The sequence below is a fragment of the Cryptotermes secundus genome, unplaced genomic scaffold (assembly GCF_002891405.2).
Source record: "Cryptotermes secundus unplaced genomic scaffold, Csec_1.0 scaffold48, whole genome shotgun sequence".
Lineage (NCBI taxonomy): Eukaryota > Metazoa > Arthropoda > Insecta > Blattodea > Kalotermitidae > Cryptotermes > Cryptotermes secundus.
In genome coordinates this window covers 730,734-742,338 of record NW_019722965.1, presented here as the reverse complement: position 1 = coordinate 742,338, position 11,605 = coordinate 730,734, and the positions used below count along the sequence as shown (strand labels likewise).

General features: G+C 40.5%; 2 long non-coding RNA genes across 2 annotated transcripts in view; one reads left to right on the top strand and one right to left on the bottom strand.

Moving 5' to 3' along the window:
* LOC111861549 overlaps positions 1–5,551 on the bottom strand; it is a 205,781-nt gene extending 200,230 nt beyond the window's left edge. Inside the window, exon 1 of the long non-coding RNA XR_002842258.2 lies at positions 4,363–5,551. This is a non-coding gene — a long non-coding RNA (uncharacterized LOC111861549). The remainder of the gene's footprint in view (positions 1–4,362) is intronic.
* The window catches only part of LOC111861550, a 124,616-nt gene that overhangs the window by 37,015 nt on the left and 75,996 nt on the right, over positions 1–11,605 (top strand). The gene's annotated exons all lie outside the window — the stretch shown is intronic.

Genomic DNA, 11,605 nt, shown 5'->3' with positions numbered 1-11,605 from the left:
TCAATGAAATGTTTCATATATTTCAGATGCTAGTGTTTAGCCCTTAAAAGAAAACACATGCACGTAATAATGCATGTGAAGCCTTTCCTTTGAAACATCTTCCGATGACAGCCATCATTGGCTGAAGCATGTAAAGGTTTTATTTTATTATTAAAAGACACTGTTGTATTTGGTGGAGTTTAATAGTGATTTTACTTATCTCTACATCAGGTTTCGAAACGTAGCCCCCAACCCAAACAACTGGTAATGATCGATTTCTGCTTTATGTAAACAAAGGACCTTTAACGGTCACAATAAAATTCGCACTCTATGGCCAGGTATAATATTTTATTGGAATTTACTGGTGATTTCTGAGATGAAACAGCAAGTAGAAAAATTTGTATGTACACAGTGTGGTTTCACTTTATGGAACTGATTCAAAGAACTAGTAAATAATAAAACTAATCGGTTAAATTTCGGGTGTTCTTATGCACCGTCGACCTGTAATAAAGAAACTATGTTCATTGTGTTAACTGCAAAACATTGTAAATGATCTTCATTCCAGTGGATATGCTGTAGGCCCCGCATTAGGCCTGTGCTTGCGTAAAAACCTCTGGACTGCAACACCGCGACTAGCATTAGCGTATCTTTAAAGAGGAGCAAACGTTAACGTTATTGAGAGGTAGTCCGGCAAAGAAATGTTAGCAGAAACAGAGATAAGACTGCTTATTATGAGATCAAAATAAGCTTGAGTATTTAAGAAATGAGACACCAAGAGATCGGAAGGCGCACAAAAGAAGTTACCGTGACGTTAACTAAATGATAAAACTGGAGCCTATGTATACTGTGACGTATATACCCACTGCTATTTAACGACTGGCTAAACATATCTCCGCGCAAGCAAGCGTGCAACAACAGGACGTCTGTTGCTAGGCAATGGATAAATAAACACACTTCTTTAATAATAGAGGCTGTTTTCTGCAAGGTCCGTGCAAAGTTGTTATAAGGAAGTATTCGGCAGTAGTCCATTAGTGAAAAGTCAAGTTTCGGGACGCCAGCCTGTCGGGACATGGGCTTGGGATCTAAGCTGTGAGAAGACTTCATGTTTCATTGAAGTGACAAGACTGTTGTTAATCCGTTACCTGGATGCGACTAATGAAGACTGACAATCCTAGTGCGTGTGCAACGGTGAAGTTAAGTGTGCAGAATAGCGATAGCGCTGTATTGTCCATAGTTCCGACCACCGTATGAATTCATAAGGGGCAATAAATCCAATCACCCAGTCCAAAACCCGTCTTATAAGTCACCCTTACACGTGACAATATAATTGACACATTATTCTACAGAGCCGATCACAGTGGCTAATGTACGAAATGTCTTTGCCCGACGAAAGACTGAGGTTAGGAATCCCATTCGAGGCTTGGACGTTTGTTCGCTTTTCCTCTTGTGTTCGTGATTCAAGTGTAGGTAGCGGCCTTGCGACAGGGCTGATCACTTGTCCAAGGAGTCTCGCCAGCTGTGTAAAAGATCCATAGTTCCGCGACATTTCTGATGGGAAGAGAAATAGAAATGTAGTCGTAGAAGAAGAAGAATTCTAAAGAATTAAGAAGAAACAGATGAGCAAAACAGACACTTTGATAAGAACAGTTGGAATAAGGAGATTCCGGACGCCTGAAGAAGTAACCGAGAGGCCATGATATCTTAAGGGAGCAAGAACGTGCAATTAAGTTTAATCCACAATAATTATTCATGTTGACGATGATGATGATGATGAACAGTGAAGNGTTCGTGATTCAAGTGTAGGTAGCGGCCTTGCGACAGGGCTGATCATTTGTCCAAGGAGTCTCGCCAGCTGTGTAAAAGATCCATAGTTCCAGGACATTTCTGATGGGAAGAGACCAGAGGGCCTAATAGAATTGTAGCCGTAGAAGAAGAAGAATTCTAAAGAATTAAGAGGAAACAGATGAGCAAAACAGACACTTTGATAAGAACAGTTGGAATAAGGAGATTCCGGACGCCTGAAGAAGTAACCGAGAGGCCATGATATCTGAAGGGAGCAAGAACGTGCAATTAGGTTTAATTGACAATAATTATTGATGTTGATGATGATGACGATGATGATGATGATGAACAGAGAAGACGATATGTGGAGCAGGTCTACAATTGTAACTTAAACGCTAAATTTCTGTGGTTACCTAAATATTACATGTTATATGCGAAATAGCACCTATGTTAGAGTTAACGCAGTATTAAGAACAGAGCACGGAATGTTCGCCAAGCCTACATAGGAACTTCAGGCACTTCCACTGTTGCGGCAATGCTGGAAATGGCACTTAAACACTACGAGAATGACACAGTGCTAATGATTCACGTCTGCTATCTCTCCCAACTGTGTGAACATGCCAAATTACCGACCAACCTCTATAATTAAGTTAGTTTGTGACCTCAGCGTTGCCTGAAACCGAACAATGTCTTTAGGATGTAGAAAAAAATATAATAGTTTCCGAGAAACAAAATGCGAAACTTGTATGTTCGTAGCTAATATGAAAACTTTATTTAATACAGTAGTTTGAAGTCTGTATCAAACTTAAAGCGTTCGCTTGACTTGGGGGTTTCAAATAATTTTGTAACTTCGAAGACCTTTCCTTACAGCGAGTAGTTCCAATGATACTAAACCGACAGTAAGTAGTGTACTTGAGGAATTCAATTTCGGCGGGAGACTTTTGTTGTCACGTTTTTGGTCATATTCGTAAAGGCTACTGGAGCTATAATTCCACCACCGCACACCTTATAATGGCGTGGTGCTTAATTGATTAAGTTCAGGGATAAATTTACGGTTGTAGTTATCATGACACAAGTTGTCTTGTTGTTTTCTGTTTACGTTTATGTGTTCGTATTGGCGCCTCTGCTTGCTCTTGCTTAGTCAGTAATTGATTTTGAGCTGATGAGTAGACAGATAAGTAAATAAAGAACTTAAATGTATTACTACAACGCCGGCAAAGCGGTGACGCTTGATTAGGATGTTAAAGCAAGGATTTTAAGCAACCGTCGGTACCGAGAACATTTACAAATATGACCAGCCATACAGTGATTCCATAAAAAGATTTGTTACTTCTTTATATGTACCCGTATTTCTAAAAGCCTCGTCCAACCGAGTTACAGATGAACACTGAGTGTATTGCGGTGATGCAGCTGTAGTGTAAATGTAAAAAGTGTTGGGTTCCGAGGGATTACTCTAATTCCAAGCCGCGTAATATGTTACGTTGGGTTTACACTTGTATATTGTTTATGGGGCTGCATTTTAAAGGGAAGGGAACAAAGAGGTCGCCACGGGGCCCGCAGAACAGAGAATCCATAGATTATGTTGATACATTCGCATTTCAAAAATCACAGAAAGCTGCTGTGTATTTTTCTTTATTGTAATTAATAAGAGAGAAGCTGCATGTGTATTTCCTTTTTGCATTCTGTTGTGTTCAACTTCGACACAACTACTTGTTGTATCTGCGGCCCCTATAACATTGAGTTGCATGTGTGTTCAGACTTAAGTGGTGTCCATTTTAATAGGTTTATAATAATTCAAGATTCTTTAAAACTACATTATCTTTCAAGTGGTCTTCTATTCCGCGGTGAACTTTGAAATTAATAGGGTACCTAGTAGAATTCCCGACACAATATTTTATTAGGTCTCAGGACGATATTCTGAAGAGAAATAAAACATGTTATAGGACCATCATCCTAAAGTACGTACGTGTTATTAAGACACTTTTTCGTGCCATTTCATACTTAGGGCGCAGTTTCCACACGCGTAATTCCATTCAGTATATCCTTCGGAACACTCAAGCACGTAAGATCTATAAAACGTACTGTTTAATTTGACGGAAACCGAAATTTGCTTACCATACATTCTACAGCCATGTGTGTGTGTGTGTGTGTGTGTGTCTGGAAAACTTCCTCCTTACCAAAATAAAAAATGCGTGTTCCTCAACCATAAGGTAAAACGATTTTTTAAGGATATTTCTTCTCTACATATACATTATTATTTTTGTAGCACAGTGTTATGGGATGGGACGACGTTATTTCGGCTTTCCTTTTTGTTTCCATGGCATGTTTCTACACTTGGCTCACAGTTGTGCCCTGAAGGTGGAGGTACCATTTTAACCCAATACTCGGTAAATATCGACAAGCCTACGCGGCAGCTTCAGAGTAATTGCAAACTGAAATAACAGAGTAGACACTTATAAACAGCAAATAAAAATGAAACGCAGTGGGTTAATATCTGCTAATATGTGTTCCGCTTGTGTACTTAATAGAATCGCCATACGCAAGAAATAAAGGACGCTGCTTCTCTTAAACCTAAAATTAAAATTGGAGTTCGCCACTCACCTTTTGAGGATCCCTGGACGCAGCGCTGTTTCCATTTCTACGTAATATTCTCAGCCATTGCTCCCGTCCGACAGCCACTGTGCAGTTCATACCGGCACACGCGCCCCTTTGTTACCACACACGTTTACACTGCAGCTCGAGCCACTGCTCTTAAATTGTGCACTCACAATAACACTGCTTGCCTCTTAACTATTTTCTTAATTTTAGTCTGTAAAAGCATGGAATCCTAGTCTTTTCGAAAGTTATTTCACATAGATCATACTTATATTTTTACTTTTTCAATGCAGTAACAATTCTCTTCACTGTTAAAACTTCCAATAAATATTTCTTATTTACAGGTTGTATTGCACTTAAATTTTAGCATACGGTAATACTTAATTCTTGTGTATTTATCAGTGTCCTTGAAATGTAACAAAATTCCATTTATAAATGAGAGTTCAAGTAATTCAGTGAACTTTTTTAATTGTTCATTACGGAACAAAACCCGTGAATATTACGTGACAGTACTAAACGTTGCAAGGTTTTCGGTGTGTAAATATGATACAGCTTAACAATTTCACAAGGATAATACAAATTAAAATTCTCTCCTACCGTAGTCAGTTCGTGTTCCTTTTAATTCAGGTGTGCAACATGCTAGATTGTTAACTGAAGATCTGAAGCACAGTTACAAGAGAGTAACACGGTTATTACACAGCTTTCCTAATATGTACGATACCCAACAAGTGGGATGACTAACGTCAGTTAACACGGCCGCTTAACTCTTTAAAGACCGAATTTCTTCCAAACTAAATATATAAATGCAGTCCATACCTCACAGGAAACACATTGTGTCTCCGATACGAAGCCCAACTGGTTAATACTGTTATCATCTACCTTACACCGCGCTAGTTTCAATATGGAGCAGCACGTATGCCCTATTTTACCGCCTTCCGTTCATTATCTAAGAACCACCTTCACTGACACTTCACTTAACTGCAAACAATTCTTGAAACTTGGCACGTGAATGTAAACTTGATATTATTCATGTAAGATGCATCGTCTACGGCAGGTATCAACTTACTCTGTAGAACAGAAACGTCTTAGAAGTTAGCCCAAACAATATACTGTATTTGTATATAACACTGAGTAGATCCCATTCAGAAATTCGCCATTTACAACAGCCTGTGTGTTCGAAGCGGGTCTCCTCCTAACTCCACCGTCCGCCGTTAGGGGAGGATGCAGCAAGGAGCAGGGGTAAAACTAGCTGAGGGGCATGTGTGTGAATCAGAAGGAAATAGCAGAGAAAATGTTCAAACCCCTTCGCGTTTGCGCAGTACAGCTGACCTCCATGCGCATAACACAGTCTCCTAACTATTCCGACCAGAAGCCGATCGGTCCACATGTAGTCCACAGGTCGCCCCTCTTTTCAACGCATTTTTTCCTTCCCGCGTTTTCATACTTGCAAAACCATGTTCTTAGTTTCATAACTAAGACTATGACCGGTATCTGTAGGACTCTTTTCGAAATATTGCTCTACTACTGCCCCATGCTTCACAGCTAACAACCAAGACACAACTGTAGCCCTGTACGCATTTTCTTTGTTTTTGTCGCGGCACTCTTTCCCTGTTGTGATAATTAAGTTCTACTGATCGCCATTAAAACTGTGACCATAACTGTCAGTAACGTAAACAAACCGTGAAGTAGCGAAAATGAAACTCTTTTGCGATACTTTCGAAACTTGCAGTGCCTGGAAATTTCATGCTTTAAATATGACGACGTATTGTTCGTAACTCATAGACACAATCACATTCACAACGCCTGGTGCATGCATGAGAGCAGGTATCAGCTTCGAATCCCAGGAAATTGGAAGTATACAGCGGGATATTAAGTTCCTCCCTGCCCATTCATCATTGCAATTAAAACAGCATATTAAAGTAACAGTTTAAAACCACAATTATCTGATATACTGTTTTCTTCTGATTGCATTAAATTCTGGGATGGATTGTGTAAGAGACACAATTTGAACAAAAATGACCGCATATGTAAGAATCAGAAAATATCATAGACCGCAGGTTTCTCAAAAATATTTTGCATTCAGTTTCACACGTTGGCTTAAAAGAATCATTCCCTTGTCTGAACTGTGAGTTTCTTAGTTCAGGTACACGCTCACCGGATATAAAGTGGAGTATGAGGGTCATCGGATGCAGGGGAGGCCCAGAGGAACATTAGCTGGGATAGCCCGTCTTAGACATCTACGAGTACATATGTATACGCCATAGTTTGCGCGTTTCCATATATGCTGCTTCTATTTACACGATGCATACGTCAATACATACCATTCTGTGTGTTGGCTTATAAGCATTAGCACGTTAAGGTAAAGCATATTTAATGCCATGTTACTGTTTTCTCACCTGTCACTGATTAAGTCCTGTGTCTTCATGATTCACAACTAATTCTCAAACTATGATTGATTTAGGCTTTCAGTAATCTCATGCCACAACGTGCCATGAAGATGGAAGCTATGGAGCTATGCGTCATAACGTGGGAGTTCCTCCAGGGTATGTCAACCAGTGAGGGTCACACAGCAGTGGGCAGTAACAGATGTCGGGTCACCATGCAACATATGTCCGTGTGTAAGAGTGTGTGACCAGTTCGATCCCGGTGGCTAGGGCGGATAGTTTCACAACTTGGAATCTGTTTGACTGAAGATGTTTGAGAAGGGGGTGTTCGGGAGAATATTTGGTACTAAGAAGTTTGAGGCACTATCAAGGTTGGAGAAAATTGTATAATTGGGAACTCCATACGCAATATTCCCCGCCAAACACGGTCGGAATGATTATATCGAGGAGATGGGAAGAACATGTGGCACGCAGCGGGAGAAGAGCAGTGAGCACAGAAATTTAACAGGAAAGATTAAAGGAAGAATATCACTAGGAAAACCTAGATTTAGGTGGGAGCATAATACTAAAAGCTATCTTTTAAATGTACGTATAAAGAGAAGATGCCGACTAGAATAATCTTGTTCAGAATGAGGAAAAGTAGCACGTTGAGAGCCTCTTAATGGAACTTTCGGAATGGTAGAATGCTAGGAATTTCCTGAGAAACTGTTAGCTTATGAAGGACTGAGTCCATGGAGTTTGTTAGCTTGTGGGGAGGCTAATTATATACTTTATTTTTGTACTTTAACTACACATTCTTTTGTTCACTGATTTATCCATATCTCTATATTGTTTCTAGGTAATTAGAATGATATTTCATTTCTAGCTGTGCAAAAATGATCTCATTAAATTTTCCATTAAAATTGTATTCTATGATTAACATAAGCACCATTTGAGATAGAATGTGCAAAAGAAAACGACTGAAGAAGATTGGTTTAGCAGTAATGTTCTAGACTTTCATTTCGATGCTGATAGATTTGAATATCGGCCAGCACATGCTAACCTGACGGAGTTCTTTCGTGGTTTTCCTATCTCAAGGCGAACCTCCAAGAGGCCATGGGCGCTTCCTGACAACCAAACCCTTTCCAGTTCATCAGTCATCCTTTCATCCGATGCTGTATCTCTGCTCTGATATCGCCATAAAAAAACATCACGAGCTTTCCCTTTACGCGTCTCTTTTTAGGTTTTGGCTGTAAAACTGTTGAATGATACTGAATCTATCTGTAATTATCACACACGACAGAACTGCAATAAATGTGGGTACACGACAGAGATGCTGTTACAAGCAACATTCTGTCAGTAGAGAGGCAAAAGCTGCACAGCTCTTTCTAAAAGTGAAGGAGTTGCAAGGGAGCTGTGAGAATGGCTCGAATATTCTAGCCCTTCTTAGAGGCCTTCATTGCCTTGACCACTTACTCTCTTGCAATTTAATAATATCACATCTGTTGCGTCTCGTGCCGGTATGGCAGATCGCAATCTAGTTAAGTGGAAAACACACAGAAATTCTCTGAAACTTTCGTGTCATTACGAGTAACGGGGACATGACACTCTCTCTCTCTAAAGTAAATAATTGCATTGAGCAGAGACCTTCAGATGACAATATCCGAACAGCTTTCCAAGAAATTGTCCACTTTTATGGAACCCCAAAGTTCATATCCTTGTTTACAACGTTCCTTTATTTGTCCCATTTCGGAACCAGATGAATGCAATCCAAATTTTTTCACATTGTTTCATTAAGATTTTCCCAAAGCCTTCTTCTTCTCAGATTTCTCGACTACAGCTTCGTTCAGACAAGTTGGGTCTCCCATTCATGCTACATGTATCCCCGATATTGTTCTCATAAACATACATGAAGTTCGAAATTATGAAGTTCGTCGCCGTGCAGTATTATTCAGCCATCTGTCACTCCCTCCTAAGTTCCTATTTCTTTTTTCTGTTCCTAAATGCCATGTTCGGTGGGTCCCTTCTCACCACGGCATGGCGCGTCCTCAGGTTGCGGATGGAGGAGACGCACTCCAGGTATGGAGGGATGCTGCCAATATATTGAATAAGCAGTCGCGGACAGCCGAAAATAAGTGGTCCTCCAGCTTGGGGGTTGGGCACAGGGCTAACAACTCCTCACCGTAAAACATAAGCTTGTTACGGAAACGTTCAAAAAGCCTCGAACCTGGACGGATCCTCTGGAAAAAATACCTCAACTTAGTTTGTAGGTCTCCGTTTCCTTGATGGCCGGAAGTGAAATAATTGTACTCTTGACTGTTTCCTCTTTGGTAATTCTCTCATTGAGGATTGTCATACCTAAGTTTTCTGAATGCCTTGGCTTCAATTATTACCATGTGCAAGTTCCATATAACCCTCTTATCGAAGACTACACCGGGATATTTTACATCATTAATGAATGGATTATTCCTTCCATTCTATGGAAGATGAGTCTCAGGGGGGCTAAGATGTGGCATATCATTTAGATGTATGTATACTCTACAATGTGGGGGCAGGACGGAACCTTGTGCACCTTTGCTTGTATGTTCCTTGGCGTAGACATTTCATCTTTGACTTTCTTGAATAGCTTGCCCTTGTGGACAAGAGGCTAATCGGACGTAAATATTCAGGGAATTTGGGCCCTTACCGGGTTCCGGTAACATAATTTTGCGTCATTCCAAGGCTTTGGATAATGGGGTAAGAGGCCGCAGTGATTAAATAAATGACAGATGTACCAGCGATCTTCTTAGGAGATGCCAAAGGGCATAGTTCGGCATGCTATCGAGTCCACAAGCATTTTTCATTTTAAATTAATTTGATCATTTATGTATGTCAGTGTTTTATTTTCCCGACGGGGTGTCGTCTTCAGATTCGAGCAGAGCTCATGGTTTTCGTCACACAGGTCACGAGATTTGAATTTGTTTTCTAAACATCCGCAGTCACGCGGGTTTCCTCTTTCGGGTGAAATGCTGTTCCTAAAGGTGCACGAACAGTGGTTGGTACATTTAGTCCAGCCATTTTCATAAGTGACTTCAGAATAGACCACAGAGTTTAAGTGTCACCTCACAGTGCCCTACTTCTTCTCTCACCGTTCGGGTGTCTTTCTGCGGGTCATTCGTCTGATGAATTTGGAGACCCAGTTAAGTGCCTTCTTTAGATGCTGGATCCCGAGGTACTTGCCACAGTTTCCTTAACTTCCACCCAGGTCACATCATAGTCTCCAGACCAGAATAGGGCCCGAAAGTCGTTGTCGAAAGCCTATACGCAGAAGCTATAGAGACAGTAGAGTCACGGGTCGCTCTATTAGCTTCTTCCCCCAAGTTAATTTTGATTTCAGGTGAAATTACGAGTAAATCAGAAGCCAGACTTTGAGAGCACTCCCAATCTGTGAATTTGTCAATCGAATCCCAGAGGTTCCTGGTTCTTATATGATGCAGAAGGTGGGGATAGACGGGCAGGTGATCTGAGTCCAGAGTGTTAGAGACAGTGACTTCATAGTGCGGCATTCCTGTGCACAACCCTATCGAGCACGTCACCATTTCCCGCGCGAGCGCAATGAGTGGGATATTGTTGTGCTGAAATTTCAAACTCATTTATATATACAGCGACTTCAGTAGAGTCTCATACGAAGAGTTGGTAATTACGCTATTCGAAAATGAATGTTTATCATTTATATCTCTTGCCAGTATCATTTCATTGTTACCAATCTCTATACAAGCCTCTTTGGCCTTTACTGTAATGATCGTGGGCACGTTATGTTCCACATTATGTGGAATGCCTTTCTCACTGCAACGAGTTTCGCTTTTCTTCCCGGGAAGCGGCCAGTCCGTTGAAAGTGATAATTTGGATGAATGAGCCTCTCATGGTTTTTCAGATATGTCTCTGAGAGCAGATCCTCATCTATATGTAAGTCTTGAGGCTGTTTACTAATCTCATAGCGCTGTCTCGAAGTGCCGTTTGCTTTGCATGCTATGACTTTGTGCACCATATGAACCCTAGCAACAATTGTGTGTCATTATGTTAATTACAATCTTTGTAATGCCTATCTCACAACAGCTTCACTGAAATCTGTCATGATCTGTTGCACTACAGTGACGACTTTCAACATGTCATTGTTAGACGAACTGGGAACCTGTACTGTCAGACCACAGTCAGAGTCAGATCTATTTTTCGACTGGCGGTTTACCGCCAGATTTTACGCAGAGTATATGACAGAATAATTGTAACTAAAAACGGGATCTGAAAACGGCCACACATATGCCGAAACATATAGCCCTAGACAGGAAACTCTTATCTGCTGGAGATAGTGATGGATTGACAGGAATAAAATAATTCTTATGTATAGTGATTTACTCAACAGGACACTGCAACCCATGTGATTCAGTACAGGATCCCGTATTCTGTAGCACACAGGGATAGGTAGAGAGCATAGCATGCCGTATGATCAGAGGGAACGAGTTAGAACAGAGATGTTATGGCACGAGGAGAGTGATTTAGTAAAACACGGAGAAATTTTTGGCGAGAGCCGTAGGATTATTCGTGAAGTTGAAGGTACTAGTTTCGGTGTTAACATTTTCATTGTACAGAGATCATTTCAAGCCTACATGTTGTTGCTTCTTGAATTAAGTAATTTCGTACGAAGGCACGTTCAAATTACTGTGTATTAATGCTTTTCCGGACGTCAGTGTGCCCATGCGATTTAAAATCTCTGGAGTAAATGAACGGTTTTCTATTAAATTACGTATTTGTGCATTTTAAGAAAAACTAGGGTCCTGTTTAAAATCTTTATATATATAGTAGTTTTGATGGCTGATTAAAATGAAGACATGCTTATCATATTTAACGTG